Here is an 18,878-nt window from a genome sequence, read left to right as displayed (position 1 = left end):
GCGGGGAAAGTTCGCAAATGACTTCACTTACGGCCAAATTATGTAAATGACAGCCGCTGATTCTCCCCACTGTATGTACTTAACCTCACGAACGGACTTGCAAAACTAGATTTCTTAAACAACAGATTTTCTCGATTTTTTTTTCGGGTAGGCGTACAAACATGCAAACAGACTGTTGTTTTTCCTTAAACTCTCAAATGCTTATTAGCAGGTTTTTTATTATTTTGATTGATAATTCTGTTAGCATGAACAGCATGAATATTCAAAAGAAATATTATATAACAGATCTAATATATATATATATATATATATATATATATATATATATATATATATATATATATAATATATATAATATATCTATGTGTATATATATACACACCAAATTTACTACTAACCTCCAATTGTCTGCCTTGTTGTTCTGTGGCCTTTGTTATCACGGCGACATTTATTGATTCATAACATGTTATATGATCTCATTTGATTTTCTTCACGGAAGTAAACAACGTTCAAGTCAGCCTACCCCAAAAAGGAATAAGATGGTATCTAAGCACCTCGCACTATGAGTTTTTTTTCCTTTTCCTTAAGAACATTTGTTGTTCTGGAGCGCACTCAAGCCTGTAAATCTGCTTCTAATCTCTAATAAAGAAAACGACAGATAACGTCACCTATTACTTTAATCCCTTTTCTGAAACTGATTAGGATCACTAAACACTTCGACGGTCAGATGATCAAGCACGTCGCACACCCGGAGGTGAAAAGTTTAGCGCATGATAAAGATCTGTCTTTCTGGCCGTAAGAAACGGAACGTCAAGGTTATCTTATCAGGTTCCTGGCATTTCGCAAGGACAATAAGTTTCCCAAAAGGCGTCTAAGTGATCGAGGCTGAGCGACTCACCTGATAGACACCTTAACGCCACGGCAAATCGTCGTGCACTGAGCCCCGTACTGCGCTACTACCTCCGCCACCCCCCACCCACCTACCCCTTCTCTCTCTCTCTCTCTCTCTCTCTCTCTCTCTCTCTCTCGGCGAGTGTATGAAAAGCAAGACCGCCTAAAAGCACGTGTAATGCCCCTCATCTCTCTCTCTCTCTCTCTCTCTCTCTCTCTCTCTCTCTCTCTCTGCGAGTGTATGAAAAGCGAGACCGCCTAAAAGCACGTGTAACTCCCCTTATCTCTCTCTCTCTCTCTCTCTCTCTCTCTCTCTCTCTCTCTCTCTAATTTCCTTATACTGCACATCTAGGAGTACTTCATCGTGAAGTATATTCCAACCGCCCCCTGCCTATTTCCCCTTTTTCTCCCTACCCTTAAAAGTTCCACTAATTCTTTCTCATCTCCCTTCACTTTCCCTTTTTCCAAAGGCGAAAGTGGATTGGAATGAGAAGATCCAATGGGTTATTTTTACCCTTCGTCTTTATCAAGAAAGCTATTTGTTACTTCGCCTGGAAACAAGTTCCTCGTAAGAATTCCACTCCTCAGGTCAAGCCGTCAGCGAAGGTTCTTTAAGAAGTGATGCTACTTGCTTACTCTCTCATTCATTTCTTATTCTAGGGTTTTGTATTTTAGCTATTGTTATTTGGGTTTTAGTTATTTTTAGTTTTTCATCCTATAAATTCTTGCGTAAAGGTTTTGCGTAACGAGTAACATTCTGTATTTGCAATTGCAACTTCCCAAGAAGTCTAAAAGAATAGATTAATTTTTGGTTTCATCATTCATATTTGTCACCATCTACCTTCCAGTCTTTCGGATTTCAGTACCGGTGACCATGACTGTTGTGACGCCTGTTCTGGTGTTAGATCAATGAGTAAGGGCGTAAGGAAGAAGTGTCTCCATTGTCATGACATCCTTAGAAAATAACCTTCCAAATAATTTTTTTTTTTTTTTAACTCCTGGGTTTGACTGATCTCACTAGCCGCTTTCACTTGACTTACAAGATCTGTTGCAGGCCGCCTCCTTGTATCCCTGCTACAAACACGCAGATTTAACAACACTTGAGATTTCTTAGTTTATTTCTCGAGTTTTTCTTCATCAGATTCAGTGTTTTAATTGTGATGTTAAGGTTAGTCCTGACATTTAAAACGTTCGTTATATATCTTGACGTTTGCTAGTAGGTAACAGTTTTCCTGCAGATCAAAATGTAAGGATCTCTTGGTGTTGAAATTCGTTTACTATCTATTTTATCCTTTTATTTTACCGTAAGTTGCTATTGCTTTGTGCAAAACTGATTTTGATGCTTGTTTGTTGTTACCGATAATGGTATTTGGGCTCGTTATCTTTATAGTGTTTTTTTTTTTTTTTAGTAAATTTTGAACTCTCGGCAGTTTTAGGCTTAAATCATAAACAGTAAAGTTTACTGGATGATAAGCTTGTATAAGAGGTGAATTAACCGTTTTATAGGGGGAGCGACTTGCATAGCCGAATATCCCAAGCGCAAAGGGAGAATAAACCAAAATATTGTGTACAGTCACCGTAGAGTTCTGTAAATAAATTTTTGCTTCTACAAAACGACAGATAACATCATCTCTTACTTTAATCCCTTTTCTGAGAATGATTAGGATCACTTAACACTTCGACGGTCATTTGATCAAGCACTTCGCACACTCTAACGTTTAAGATGTTATTTGGACGTCATCAAATGTACACATCTGGTTGATTAGAAAAATATTTGATCTTATGGATTTAATGTTGGCAGAGGTATGCGCTCTCTGCTGCATTTTTACCACCTTTTTTTTTTGTTAATTATCTGTCAATCATTTGTAATTTTGGTGAATTTTTCAAAGTTGGTAGACAAGTGGGAATACACACCAAATTTCTTTTTGCAACCCAGGTCAGAATGAAACGGGAAACGTGATTGAAAAGTGGAGCTAATGAAAATTACATAATCAAGTTAAGGATTGTGGTAGCCTAGTTGTTTTGCAGTCTGCGAGTTGAGAGCTCGAGCTCGATAGAGTCTTGAAGTGTCTACAACTTCACCGGCCTTGTAAGCTAGGGAGATGCTGGTCCGGGGAAGCCTATAGGTGTATCTGCTGAGTCATCAACGCGCATTGCTTGACCCTCCCCAGTCCTAGCTTGTGTGGAGAGTGGACTGGGGCTACTGTGTTCGGTCTCTTGGATATCGTTCTGCCCCAAGCCTTTGCCACTTATGATTTACCTTAACGCGCTAGTTAGTAGAAATGTCTTAGTAGACTTTTATGTGGCTGTTATTCAGTAATTCGTTCCATGCTTCTAAAGGATAATTCACTTCTGTGATTTTTGTTATATTTGATATGCAGGCTAGTTCTCTGTTTTCTAATTTTCAGCTTTGTATTTCGTTTTTACAATGATATTTAAGCCTCAAATCTTTAATAAGAAAATTGGATGAAATAAAGGGTAATGGGTTGGTAATTAAAAATGTTTTGATATGATTTAACTAATTAGGTTAGGTTTTAGTGACCTTAATGGAAGACGGGGCAGTTAGGTTATTGTTCTTGTGTAATTCATATATATATATATATATATATATATATATATATGTATATATATATATATATATATATATATATATATATATATATGTATATATATATATATACATATATATATATATACAGTATAAACGAATTTTAGAAGGAAAATTAGCATAGGAGCTAAAAGTAAAATTTTTTTGTAAGTTCAATAGCCCTTTTTGTAGTATCCATGGAGTTTTAGATCCTAGTCTCGCTGTTTCTCTTTCATAGCTAGGAAACTTTGAGTCTGATAGATCAATAAATGTATTGCTTTTTTTCATGTTCAATAATAATAATAATAACTAATATATATATATATATATATGTATATATATGTATATATATATATATATATATATATTTATATATATATATATATATATATATATATATATATATATATATATATATATATATATATATATATATATGAGAGAGAGAGAGAGAGAGAGAGAGAGAGAGAGAGAGAGAGAGAGAGAGAGAGAGAGAGAGAGAGAGAGAGAGAGAGAGAGAGAGAGATGGATAACTCTTAACTTGCGAAGATTCCAACATGACTCCCGAGGTGCAATGTGTTTATTTTTCCTCGCCATGGATCCAAGATTTAGTAATTATCGTATGATATGGGATAAAGATGGTGAAAATGTGAAAGGTCTTCTTGGTTATTAAAAGTACACTTGCAACCAATAAAATTTGACGGTAGAATCTTTATATAATTTAGTTCTATGTCGGTGTGTAAAACAATACCTTGCGTCGTCTGACGAATTTCAAATATTGATATTCTTCGTTGTTCATCATCATTTATATCTTCTACAGCTAAAAATATCGAGCAGATTCTAGTTTCTGTGTAAAGGGAAGAAGCCGAGCTATTCTGGATTTAATGTCCTGAAGCGGCCTCCTAGTGATAAACGAATTGGCTTGCTAGTCCCTTAAAGGTTAAAATCCCTCCGGATCCTCTAGACTTTAGTTGATTCAACCTCCTTTGGGACACTAGGTTACTTTTTTAATTTAGATACATTATAATTGTTGTGATGATGACTATTATTATTAATGTTTTTAGTGGTTTGAATATACCACTTTGTTATATACGGAGTGGGGCTGTAGTAAGATTTCATATCATAGTTTTCATGTTATGCAGTCATTCTGTTTTTACATTTGATTTTATAGAGGTATGAACAGACTGTTGACTGTACGATAAGTATCGCCTTAAATCACAATAATAATAAAAAAAAAAAAATGAACCCATATTTGGATTTCATGTCTCAAGTTTATTAAATAAAAGGCGGAAAGGATATTAGTTTTTTTTATTAATGTAATTAGATGAAAACAAACTATTCCTAACTAAAAAGATACCGTGTAATATCTTCAAATGTAAAAACTTTTTGTTTATTAGTATCAAGAAATCTATATGTAATATTTTTTCAAGATTAATCTCTTCCCTCTCATGTAAATGAAAGAAGAAAAAGTTCCTACCGCTCCTTTGACTACCCGACGGCGCAGTCCAATATGATCATGATTGAGCGTAAATTAAACCCCCGGCAGTGTAGCTCCTGCATCGCTTGCAGTGGAATGCAGTGCATTTGATAACGGCGTCCCCCCTTAGTGCCGATGCAGAGCCAATGCGGATGAGACGTATAACTTCCAATAATGTAATTCTTGGTCGTATTTTATTGGCGACTGAATTGCGTAGCGCGCATCTAGTGCGTTATTAATGCACTTTTAGTATTTTTATTAAAAGGGACTTTTCACAAGGGTTATGCAGTCTACTAAAGCATGCGAATGTTAGTATATTTCTGATGTAAACCGTTCGTAGATTTTACTTTTATTATTATTATTATTATTATTATTATTATTATTGTTATTATTATTATTATTATTATTATTATTATTATTAAACGTACCGTATGTAGCAAATCATGAAATGTATTAGATTATCGACTGGAAAGTTTTCTGGCTAAGAAAGAGAGATAGCGAGGGGATATAGGACTCGACGAGTGGCTTAAAAATGGCTATTGAACTTTATCGAAAAGTTACTATGCTTATTTAACTTATAAAATCCGTGTAGATTTCAGGGAGTGTTCTAGATATAGTTTTTCACCTTTTCTATTAAATATATGGTGGTTATCCTTTTTTCCCAAATTGCTTTCTTTGTCGAAACACTAGGAATTTTCTTCTGTCTAATCTTAATTCTTATGTTCAAGATCATTTTTATTACATAGGTGGTTTTTTGTTTTAGTTTTATTAATATTCATCGAGTAATATCAATTAACTCCATCTAATGAGCAACATAGATCTGAATTAGTGTCGGAGAGAGAGAGAGAGAGAGAGAGAGAGAGAGAGAGAGAGAGAGAGAGAGAGAGAGAGAGAGAGAGAGAGAGAGAGAACTTGAGACTGGCCATAAGATTACCGATTCAAAATTATATGAATATCAATAAAAGGATGCGAGTTATTAGACTTATGCGTTAGACATTTATCCCTAACACGTGTTACTAACTATAATTGTTTGTGTTCTTAGGTCTTGGATATTAAAGATCTGTCAGTCTTGAATTTTAAGGTCATCAAAATAGTTTTAATTTCTATTTTCTCACATGTTATTTGTGGGAAATTAAAAATCTCTACACTAATTTTATGGTTGAAATATTTTACAAATGTAATTCAGATTGTTTGTGCCTATGAATCAAGTATTATGAAGATTTACTCCAATTAAGTACTCTTCATGAGGTACTGTACTTATCGCATGATTGATAACTTCATTTAACAATACCAACTTAGTTAATAAAGGAAGAAACTGCAAGAACAAATTACTACGAGAAAATTAATAAAAAATCAATTGGAAACTACCCTGCCAGTCGATCTTCCTTACTGGGGTTTGAGTCCCGCTCAGTAGTTTCTTGAAGAGTCTGCATCCTCACGATCTTTATGAGCTAAGGGTGGGGTTGTAGGGAAGTCTATAGGTCTACCTGTTGAGTCATCAGCAGCCATTGCCTGACCCTTCCTGATATTAGCTTGAATGGAGTGGGATCTTGGGCGCTGATCATATGTTTGATATATATGTATAATATATATATATATATATATATATATATATATATATATATATATATATATATATATATATATATATATATACTGTACGTATGTGTGTATATATAGGTATATATATCTTTATATATGTATATATATGTATATAGATACATATATATATATATATATATATATATATATATATATATATATATATATATATGTATATATATTGTATATATTATATGTATGTATTATATATTATATAATATATATATATATATATATATATATATATATATGTATTATATATTATACGTCTATTTATACATGTGTATATATATACTATATATTATTATATATATATATATATATATATATATATATATATATATATTATATGTATATGTATACATATACATGCATATATATATTATATATTATATATATATATATATATATATATATATGTATATGTGTATATATATACATGCATATGTATATTATATATTATATATATGTATATACTGTATATGTACATCTATATAAATATATATATTTATATATATATATATATATATATATATATATATATTATATGTATATGTATATGTTATTTGCATATATATGTATATGTATATATATATTTATATATATATATATATGTTTATATATATGTATACATATATTATATGTATATGTATATTATATATATTATATGTATATGTATATATATTATATGTATATAAATGTATATGTATATATATACTGTATGTATATGTATATATGTATGCCTGTATATATGTGTCATGTATATATATGTATATATATATTCATATATGTGATTTTGTGTATATGTACGTGTATATATGCATATATATGTATATGTGTGTATACATATTTATATGTATATTTATATATGTATAGTATATGTATATGTATATATATGTATATATATACATATGTATGTATATATATGTATATATACATATAGATATATGTATATATATATATATATATATATATATATATATATATATATATATATATATATATAAAGTCTCTGGGGCATTGGTATTGCCCCTTGCCTCTGCTGTTCATGAACGACCTTTAAACACATAAAAGGAAATTAACTTTGATTCTATGATGTTCTGTAAAAGCTCTTAACATTCTCCACCGACACTTTGAGACGAACGGCTGTATTCACGACTCATGACTTGCCTTGGAATAATATCGCGTAACATGAAGGCCATTAACTTTAATTACTCCCTAAGGATGGTGAATCGAAGTTTTCTCGACTTCTCCTTAAGTCGAATCGACTGCTGCAGACTTTCAGAGGAAACGTAAGGACTCTCTTAACTTTCAGACTTCGAGTCATACACTGAAAATGGAACAGATGGTTCCACTTCGAAAAGATGATTTAAAATAATTTTTTGAAAGTGTTCTGGGGTTAAAAGTTGTGATACACTATTTTTTCATTCGGATTGCTTCGTCTCCCTTGTTGATAAACCTCTTACTACCCAAAAATAGTCGATTCTCTTTACAAAATTTCATAAAACCATGAATTGGAAGGTAAAAATAAACACCAACAACATTTGTTTAGCCAAATTTCAAACCCTCTTTATTAGAATTGCCTTAGCTTTGTTACTTGGTTTCATCACAGAACACATTTTCCACGATGAAGCATTGTGACGGGTAAGAAAGCTCTCGAACTGGGGAATATTTTTTTCTCCAATTTAACTTTAAAAAATTTCTCTCAAATAATTTTTCCATTTCATATTATTATTTCAACCTCCTTCATATTTTATCAAATTTCTCCTACCTTGCTGTGCAACCTCTCCTCTTTACCGTTTAAATTTTTGGGAGTTGAGGTAATTTTGCTAACTACCGGTTAATATTTGCACTTCAGAAATGTCAATATTCCCATATTGATATGCGGGACTATCTCTTCTAGAAGCTGCCTCTTGAATTCTAGGGGATGTGGTGGATTTTAGAGCTAGGACTCTGCATTTTGACTGGGTTGCCTGCCACTGATTAAAGTGGGGAGGATTGTATTCTTGCAATGCTTTCACTCCCACCTAGGGTGCTGGCTTACACTCGAGCCACTCCCATCATGCTGGCATCAACCCATTTGGGTAGGGTAGGGAGTCGACATTTGGGAGCCAGCTCTCACTGGTGTAATTGGTAAAGGAATTTATTCAACGAAAGGCTTAAGATATCTTTTAGTGTCAAACAGTTTGTGAAGTTTTTTTTTCCTGAGTAATTTTATTTGTTTGGTTTAATTTTTATTATTCCCTGCCTCAGAAAAATTAAATCACTCGTACAGTTGTCTCTGCCCTTTGCTACCCTGATGATCCCCCGACACTTATAACGACCTCTGCCATTACGATTGATAAAAATTCTGTTGACGACAAAGGTACTAAAAAAAGGCCAATTCTCCAATACTCATGCCTCCAGTGTTATCACAAACTTTTTGTTCCTTCTTCCCCAGAACTCTGAGGGGTAAAAATATTGTCAGTAAAAGTAAGAATAAGAAAGTCATATATTAATTTGGTGCTTTCTGCTATATAGATTATAAAATATATGAACTTTCAATTCCATTCGGGTAAATTGGAAGGATTAAATTGAAACTTGAAAAATAATATACAGAATTTTGAAGCATATATTACTTCCAAGGCTAAAATTCCCTTCATAAATGTTAAAAGTTACTAAGTCCCTGGCATGTTTGTTCCATGACCTCTCTGTAGGTTGTTTAGCAGATTTATTTTGTTCTCGTTGTAAGGGACCCCACTCTTCAAATCCACGCCAGTGTCCTTAATATTAACTAGCACAAGCAATCATTGAGAAAGATACTAATGAATAAAAATCTTTGGTGCTACCAGAAAAAAAAAAACTTTGATGCTACCAGAAAAAAAAAAAACTTTTGGTGCTACCAGAAAAAAACCTTTGGTGCTATCAGAAAAAAAAAACCTTTGGTGCTACCAGAAAAAAAAAACCTTTGTTTACTAACAATGACCAAGGATCCAGGTATTCAAGTGTGTTGTCCAGTCCACGTGAATGACTCCCAGCTCAAAAACCGTACTTCCACAAGTCCTAATTTTCAGAATGATGATCACTTTCCCTCCTCTTGATCAAGTCGCTCTAAACCATCGTATTCTCGTAATTCTGCCATTACTCCTAAATTGTCTTTTAAAAAAAATTATCCCAATGGGGTAATCGAATATGCAAATAACGGTAACACTGAAAATAATCTAAGTAAGAGGTCCAGAGTCTTATACGGAATACGTTTGACACACTTGCACTTACGACACCATCAAGGATATAAAATATCTTTGTAAAGTACCGATAGTTTATTATCTATCCTTAGAATCAAAATCTAAATAAAAAATGGGTACATGTAAATGCAACCCCTTCTCCAACGAAAAAGAAGTAGAATGTCTGAATATTATTATTATTATTTATTATTATTATTATTATTATTATTAGCTAAGCTACAACCCCAGTTGGAAAAGCAGAATGCTATAAGCCCAGAGGCCCCAACAGGGAAAATAGCCCAGTAAGGAAAGGAAAAAGGGAAAATAGAATTATCTAAGAAGAGTAACAACATTAAAATAAAAAATCTCCTATATAAACTATAAAAAGACTTGAACACAACAAGAGGAAGAGAAATAAGATAGGATAGTGTGCTCGAGTGTACCCTCAAGCAAGAGAACTCTAACCCAAGACAATGGAAGACCATGGTACAGAGGCTATGGCACTATCCAAGACTAGAGAACAATGGTTAAATTTGGAGTGTCCTTCTCCTGCAAGAGTTGCTTACCATAGCTAAAGAGTCTCCTCTACCCTTAACAAGAGGAAAGCATTGCAAGAATAAACCCAAAGAAGTGTTTTCTAGTCATTATACAGGAAGGATTACTTGCTGATGTACCAAATCCAATTTTTACAGCGATAGAAATATAACAACTACTCTTATCTTCTGAATCTGAATCAGACGTCATTACTAATCAGATCACAATAACGTCTATTAGTTGGCGACTTCATTACCCACAATGCCCCCTGAGAATACTTGTGTTGCTGTCGTCACACATGGTTCCAAGGTTGAACAAGCAGTGAATGATCAACTTCTGTGTTTTAGGTAAAGGTGATACTAGGTCCTATTAAAAACTCATTGAACATTTTAATCAATAGATTTAAATGTGTGTTCTACCAATATTGTTGACCTTTTCAATATAGATTATTAATATCCGCGTTATCACATACACCAACTGCTCCTATTCAACGGTAAAATACAAATAAATCTGACTGCGCGAAAGAAGTTTAAGTTTGATACGGGTCATGTGCCTCCTTTTGATTTTTAGAACGAAAAAGTAGGTGCGTATGGTAAATCAACAATAAACTTATCACAACCTGACAACTCCCCGTTCAGGATTATTAAACCACAATAAAATATTTCACTGGAATAATGAATCAGAAAATATTGAATTGAAACAAAGCCAATTATTTCCTCCTGAGGAATTCTAATGCCGAAGAGGCAGGAAAGCTAATGTCAATTTAGCAAGATTGTGTATTAGTCATACAAGATTGATCCATGTATTTAAATGTGTAAACCACATAAGGTAGTTCCGAAGAGCATCGAGCGTGGCATGATTTTAAGCATATAACATACTTTATGCGAATGCAGTTATTATAAGACAAAGAAATGTATATTTTGGTAAGAAAGAAGAAAATAATAAATAAAAACTGACGTTTTATAGAATTTTATGAGGGTCTCTAATTTTTTAGGATTTTAACGTTTATGATAAGCACAATCTTAATCAATAAAATCCTGATTTATATCTATCAGTTTTTTATTTAATATATTCTGGTACCACTTAATTTAACTATGCATTTCCGAATTTATTCGAGCCAGCTCTGCAAAAGTCTAGTTCGACTCATTAGGCTAGATAATGTCCCCTCTTTTGATTATAGTAATAATAGCGGTATTAAAAAAAGTACTATTTTTTCTATTTTTCGTTCGATTTTGAATCGATTCATAGTGACTTGAAAGGTCATTAGTGAAGAATCGAGTGACGTATAATAAGGCAGGAGATTAATAGTAACAGTGTGTGAGGAGCTGGGAGGTAGGGATGTATCTACCGGTAAGACAATTCCCTTTTAAGTATACATGAACTACAGATTGTTCAGATTAAGCGGAGTATAGTGAATGGAGGAGGTGGGGGGGGGGGGCGGTGTCTGTTACGAGGGCAGAGAGGTCACGATATCCTTTAATTCAGCTTCCCATGTGAATGAAACCTCTGCTGGGGAGTTCGCAATTCCGGCGGGAATCGATCGTTAGTCCCGGGGAAAATGGTATACGGTATGTTGTTTTGTAATGTTTAATGATAATTAGTGAAGATATTTATCAGATATTATAGATATGAAGAATTTTATTAGTACGCTTCTGAGAGCAAACTTCTTTTGTTTGGATGAAAAAGGCCTCCCTTCCTCCATATTCCCGTACTAATATGAAAAAATATCTCTAGAATTTTGGCTTACTGGACATGGTCTCATCAATAATCCGGATTTACGTTTGTTTATTACAGTATGGTTAGACAAGTCTACAAATGGATTACACACACACACACACACACACACATATATATATATATATATATATATATATATATATATATTATATATGTATGTATGTATATATATGTATGTATGTGTATGTATATACACATATATATATACATAATGTGTATATATATGTATGTAGACATATGTATATATACACACACACACACACACACACATATATATATATATATATATATATATATATATATATATATATATATATATATATATATATATATATATATATGAAGTCACTTGCAGCAGGGTGACGGATTGTGTTTAAGTCAATGGACAAACTGTCTCTTCGGCTATTACTCTTGATGGCTGGTGGTTGATCTTACTGGAATTAGTATGGGCCGGCAGGGGTCACTTGCCTTAGATAGGAACTGCGCATCACAAGGAACTGGTTATCTTTTGATGTATCTAGCCAATGAATCCTGTATGGATTTAGTCAGTCAATACTAGGGATGTCATAAACTGTGGCCACGTAAATATACAATTTGTTGGTAACCAAACTATTCAAATTCGAGAATTGATAAATGAGAAATACTTGCACATACTACAGTAGCATTATCTGAAAAATGGTTAAATAACCTTGACAAGGCTAAGATCACTGAAATGACCCCTCCACCACACATCCCTTTTTTTCACATTCCGAGAAAGGGTAGGGCTAGTGGGGATGTCGGTCTCTTTATTCATAAAGGTTACTTAAATCTAAATATGTTAAAAAGAACTAGTGTAACAAGCTTTGAATATAAACAAATAAACTATACGCAAAAACCCTCACAAAAATATCCATTGTAATAGTATACAAACCTCCGAGAACAAATACTAGTATCTTCTTTGAAGAATTCAGTGCACTTATTAAGATGATTATCCTGGAGAAAAATGAATTAGTTATTTGTGGAGACTGCAATCTCTAGATGGTTGACGCATCAAATCATGATGCTTTAGCATTTGGTTAGTTATTGGAATCATATCAATTGGTGAATAATGTCGGCTGTGCAACTACTTTAGTTGTGCATACGTTGGACCTATTTTTGAGTGATGGAATGACTAACCTGGTATCTGATATAAATGTTGAAGAGAAATGTACTATCTCCCCAGTGCACAAACTTATTACGTTTAGTCTGTTTATACAGAAACATGCAGTATTGAAGAAAATAAACTTTAGACATAGATCAAACTTTTCTCCTACTGTATTTATTGAAGAAGTCGCAAAGAAAATAAATGATGCTATCAACATTCCCTGTGATCATGATAACCAACTTTTGTTGGGATCTATGTGTGTTGACAGCCTTACGACCACTTAAAATAGCGAGTAAAAGTGAAAACGATATCTTGTGTCCACTGATGGAAAATAACTTTTAACTGTTAAAAGACCAATAGCCTTGGTTTGATGGAGAGACTTTAGTGAAAAAGAAGGAAAAAAGACGCAAAGAAAGAAAGTGGAATCGGTTGAAAACTGAAAGTACATGTGTTGAATACAAAACTGCAATGTGTCTATACAACTACCCACTAAGAAGGAAAAAAAGTGAATACTATAAGAGAAAAATCCTCGAAGCAGCAACAGAAATAAATAAGTTAGATCGTCTCCTAAATGGCATAATCGGAAATGTAAACGAAGAAAAGCTACCTGGTAGGTATAGTGACCAAGAACTAGCAAATAATTTTCTAGTATTATTTGAAAACAAAAAGGGAAATATAATCAGGTCATTTGCAAATAGTCAATATCAGGTTAATGATACACCAGATATACAGATAAAATTAACGAGATTTAACAGCATAATAAAAGACGATATCACCAGGATTATCAAGAGAGCAAAGAGAATCAACTGCACGATTGATCCTATGCCAATATCTGAAGTAATTGGAGAAAGAAACTTTTCTATTCTAGCCGAAATAATTATGAGAATAGCAAAGGCAAGCATTGACGAATGTAAGTTTCCCAAATCTGAGGGAATGGCTATAGTCACACCAGTTCTGAAAAGTGCTATGGATTACTAGGAATTGAGTTCATATAGACCTATTTTGAATCTATCTTTTGTTTCAAAAGTGCAAGAATACGTAATTCTTGAACAACTAGTCAGTCACTTAAAAGTAATAGAAGCTTTGTCAGACAACCAAACTTTTTACAGGAAACTTTACTCTTCGGAGACAACCCTCTGTTCTGTTGTAAATGATATACTGTAAATGATGGATGAAAATAAATTTGGTATTTTAATATTAATTGATCATAGTGCTGCTTTTAATTCGGTTGTGCATGAACTGTTACTAAATGATCTACGGTCCATGGGCGTTGAAGATCAAGCTTTTGCATACCTGAAAGACTACTTGGTTGGCAGAAATTACTGTGTGGCTATTGGGAATTCTCTTTCATCATATGAACCTTTAAACAGAGGGGAACCTCAGGGGAGTGTACTTGGCCCAATCTTATTTTACATCTATACCCTTGGTCTATCGAAAATACTACAAAGGTATGGTGTGAAATTCAAACTATTTGTGGATGATACACAATTTTACTTCTCCATAAATATAGACGACACGACTTAACTCTAAACCGAATCCTTGATAGAGTTAGAGTAAGGATGAAAATTAAACAATTAAAATTAAATGAGAACAAAGCTGAGTTTATGGTGGTGTGAAAGAGAAACAGCGTGAGAAGCTTGGGTGATATTCATATAAACATAAATAATGACTCAGTGCCGATATCTGTTAGAGTTCGTTACCTAGGCGTATTTCTTGACTGCAATTTGTCTCAATGCCCCCAAAAATAATGTAGCAAAAACTACTGGTTATCAACTAATAAATATTACTTTTATAATAAAGTACGTGGATAAATATTCTGTAATGAAACTTGTGATTAACTGCGTAATTACCAGAATTGTCCACTGTAACTCCATCTACTACAATCTACCAAGAGTACAAATTAAGAAATTACAAAACATAATAAACAGAGGAGCAAGACTGATAAAAGGTGTCCCACTTAGAGATAGAATCACTCCTATACTAATTGATCTATATTGGCGAGAATTGAGTTTAAAATATGTACAATAACCCACCAAGCTATCAGAACTGGTCGTCCAGAATATCTAAGAGAATTGCTACATATTGTGCAGCCAACAAAATCGTCCTGACACGAGAATAGTTACAGATGTTTTCAAACTATTGGAACCTAGATACATGTCTACTGTAGGCTCTAGAGCCTTTAAATATCCAGCTCCCAGACTATGCAATAAGCTCTCACAAGACATCCGAATAATTGAAGATATTAAGGCTTTTAACAGGAATTTGAAGAATTACTTAGTCAGCGAGTGCTTTGATAGTGACGATCTAACAATAAGTAAGCAATAAGCATTGTGAAATGTTACATGCTCCGTAATGAACATCATAAAACGACCGTCGAGGTCTCGTAGGAAAGGGGTTCCCCCGCTGTACAGGACCAGATAAGTAGCCCTGAAAGTAAAGTAAAAAAAAAAAAAAAAAGTGAGTAATGAAAATAGAAGATAACAGAATGGCCGCCAGTCCCGGGCGTAAGGGGTTGCCAAGAATCTCCCGGTTTATAAATGCTAAAGAGAAATTGGAAATTGGTAATTGGAATGTTAGAACTATGAGTCAGATTGGGAAGTTACAGCAGGTGGGGAATGAATTTAAGAAATATAGTTTGGATATCTTGGCCCTAAGTGAAGCACGTTGTAAAGAGATTGGGAAGAAGACTTTAGACTAAGGCAATATATATACCTATTCAGGAAGGACAGATGGCATTGGAAGAGAAGGGATAGGAATGATGACAAGAGCAGAAAAGGCGTTAATTGAAGGGAGAGCTGTAAATAGTAGATTGTTACAAGCAAAGCAGTGCAATAGGAGTATTATAGTTTGCTATGCACCAACAAATTATTCCCCTGAAGAAAGGAAAGATGAATGTTATGAAGAACTGAAGTTCAATAGATGAGATCCCAGAGAGAGATATGAAAAGTGTGATTGGTGACTTCAATGCTAAAATTACAAGAAATAATCAAGTTATAGAGAACGTAATGGATTTTGAAGGTCCTGCGAAGTTGCAAATGAAAATGGAGCACATTACTTAAGTTTCTGTTCAACAAACAATCTTGTCATTGGAGGCACTCTTTTTCAGCACAAGGAAATCCACATATATACACGTTCACCATGTGGCAATTACAAAAATCAAATAGACCACATTGCCATTAATAAAGAGAGGAGGAGGACTGAGAAATGTAAGAAGCTATAGAGGTACAGATATTGGTAGTGATTACCAGCTCCTCATTGCCACCCCGAAATTAAAACTGAAAGTACCCAACAGAAATGTGTATAGAACACCTAGGTTTGATACAACTAACCTTCTAGAAAAAGAGCAGAGAGAAGCATTTTCAATTGAATGTAGGAATCGATTTATAGTCTTAGAAACTTTTAAGAGACGAAGAGCAGACAATTTATGAAGAATTGTGTGATATAAAGAACATATCAGTCAGTTGGTAGTGAAGTTTTGAGACATGCAGTTTCAAGGAGAAAGCCACGGATTTCAACTGATAAGTGGGATACTATAAAAAGGAGACAAAAACAGAAATTGATTGTTGAGAGTTTTCGAGAAAGTAACGAAAATTACAAGGTAAAGCAAGCTAAGTATTCTAGTAATAATAGTGAAGTCAAAATAAAAGTAAGGAATGACTGGAGGGAATATTTAGACAGTAAAGCAGATGAGGCTGATAAAGCTATGAATTCAGGGAGTGGCTTTTGTGTAGGAATTGCTCATAGAATTATTGATGAAATCTCCATGGGAGCAAAAAAGAAACATATACCCAACAAAAAGATTGATGTATCTGTAAAAACAACAGAAGATGAAGAAACAGCGTTGAATAGAAAATTTTGGTGATGTTCTGAAGAGGAAATACGAAGGGAATAGTTTGGTTGATATACCTGAATCTGATGAAAACCTTGATGTGCACATGAATGAATTGTGTGTTTGAAGTCGAAGATATCATTAAGAAACTCAGATGGAATGGCCTGGATACGATGGAATAACTGCCAAGATGATACTTACCGAAAATGTTTACAAGAATGTTTACAAGATTATTTTGTAGAATGAGGGATGAAGAGGCAAATCCTGTTGAATGGGAGTTAGGAACGTTGGTGAAAATGGCAAAAAAAGGAGACCTGACCGATTGCAATAATTTCAGAGGCATAACACTTACGTCAGTTGTTATGAAAATATATGGTATGCATATTCTAAAGAGAGAGAGAGAGATTGATGAAAAGCTGAGATATGAACAAGCAGGATTTAGAAGAGGTGGAAGTTTCTCTGAACCAATTTTCTTTTTGAGAGATGTTTTACAGCAGTGTGTAGAATATAGAAATTTTATGATGAAATTTTTGGATTATGAAAAAGCCTTTGATAGTGTGGACTGTCCAATTTTGTGAAGAGTCCTGCGTCATTGTGGAATTCCTCTTAAATATGTAAATTAGATTGTCTGTTCATGAGCAATTGGAAATTCGTTGTTTATGAAGTCTTATTCAAATTAATTTCCCGTGAACAGTGGAGTACTCCAAGGGAATGTGTTGTCACCTATGTTGTTTGTCCTCCTCATGGATTTTCAAATGCGTAAAACAGTTAGAGATGGTGGAGAAGGATTGGAGTGGATTGATGATAGGGAATTACCTGACCTAAAATATGCTGATGATGCTGTCCATATTAGCAGAACACCACAGAATTTGCAATGATTGCCTACCAGAATGCATGAAATATCACAGGATGTTGGGATCAAAATAAATAGAAGAAAGACATGTAAGATGAAATATCATTGGAAGGAGAAAGGATTAATGAGGAAGAATCATATTGATATTTAGTAACTATGATCTCTAATACAGGGTCTTTAGAAATAGTTTAATGGAAGATTGAAAAAAGAAACTTAGACAATGGCTAGGTTAAGTAAAATTTGGAAATTGAATCGCCTGAAATTATATAAAAAAATCTGGATATATATCAGTTTAGTGAGATCTGTCTTACTGTATAAACATGAGTCATGGTATGACAATGAAGCAATCTTCAACATATTTAGTATATTTGAGAACAAAGCCCTCAAAAGGATATTGGGAGTTAAATGGCTGGACAGGATTAGAAATGAAACCAAGTGAAATTACTCGAGTGCCATATGTTGATGAGATTATGATGAGGGTTAGATGGAAATGGTTTGGGCATGCTCTTCGCACTTCCCAAGAGAGATTAGTTCACCAAACGTTCAGCTGGGCTCCACAAAGCTCTAGAAGAATTGTAAGACCCAGGAGGCTCTAAGCTTACATGGCTGAGGATTATGAAGCGTGAAGTAGATGATGAATGGAATTATAAGCTCTAGATACAGACGACTGGCGAAATCTAACCGAGGCCCTTTGCGTCAATAGGCGTCGGAGGAGATGATGATTATTATACATTTATTTAATGTGTGTGTGTATATATATATATATATATATATATATATATATATATATATATATATATATAAATAATTTCATTTGCAATGTACATTAGAATAACATTCCTTTTAATAGACTGTAGGAAATGTCTGAAATACAACTGAAAATCTTAACAAATTTTTACTAAAATTCAGCCAGCGTATGCCAACGTATCAGAATTTCCCTAAAACGCTGGCATACGCTGAATTATCGAATTTTTTTCAATTTTGGGCGTATACATAGCGTATTCATAACGAGTTGGACGTATACATAACGTATCAGTAAATT

General features: G+C 33.6%; 1 protein-coding gene and 1 long non-coding RNA gene across 2 annotated transcripts in view; one reads left to right on the top strand and one right to left on the bottom strand.

Moving 5' to 3' along the window:
• Window positions 1-921, bottom strand: part of LOC137616377 (diuretic hormone receptor-like) — a 308,182-nt gene extending 307,261 nt beyond the window's left edge. The window contains exon 1 of the mRNA XM_068346067.1: window positions 399-921. The gene's annotated coding sequence lies outside the window, so the exon portion shown is untranslated. The remainder of the gene's footprint in view (window positions 1-398) is intronic.
• The window catches only part of LOC137616378 (uncharacterized), a 159,058-nt gene that overhangs the window by 62,064 nt on the left and 78,116 nt on the right, over window positions 1-18,878 (top strand). The window lies entirely within an intron of this gene.

This window comes from Palaemon carinicauda, chromosome 22 (genome assembly GCF_036898095.1).
Source record: "Palaemon carinicauda isolate YSFRI2023 chromosome 22, ASM3689809v2, whole genome shotgun sequence".
In the NCBI taxonomy this organism is placed as follows: domain Eukaryota; kingdom Metazoa; phylum Arthropoda; class Malacostraca; order Decapoda; family Palaemonidae; genus Palaemon; species Palaemon carinicauda.
Note: the sequence above shows the minus strand (reverse complement) of the source record. Positions and strands in the feature narration are given on the sequence as shown.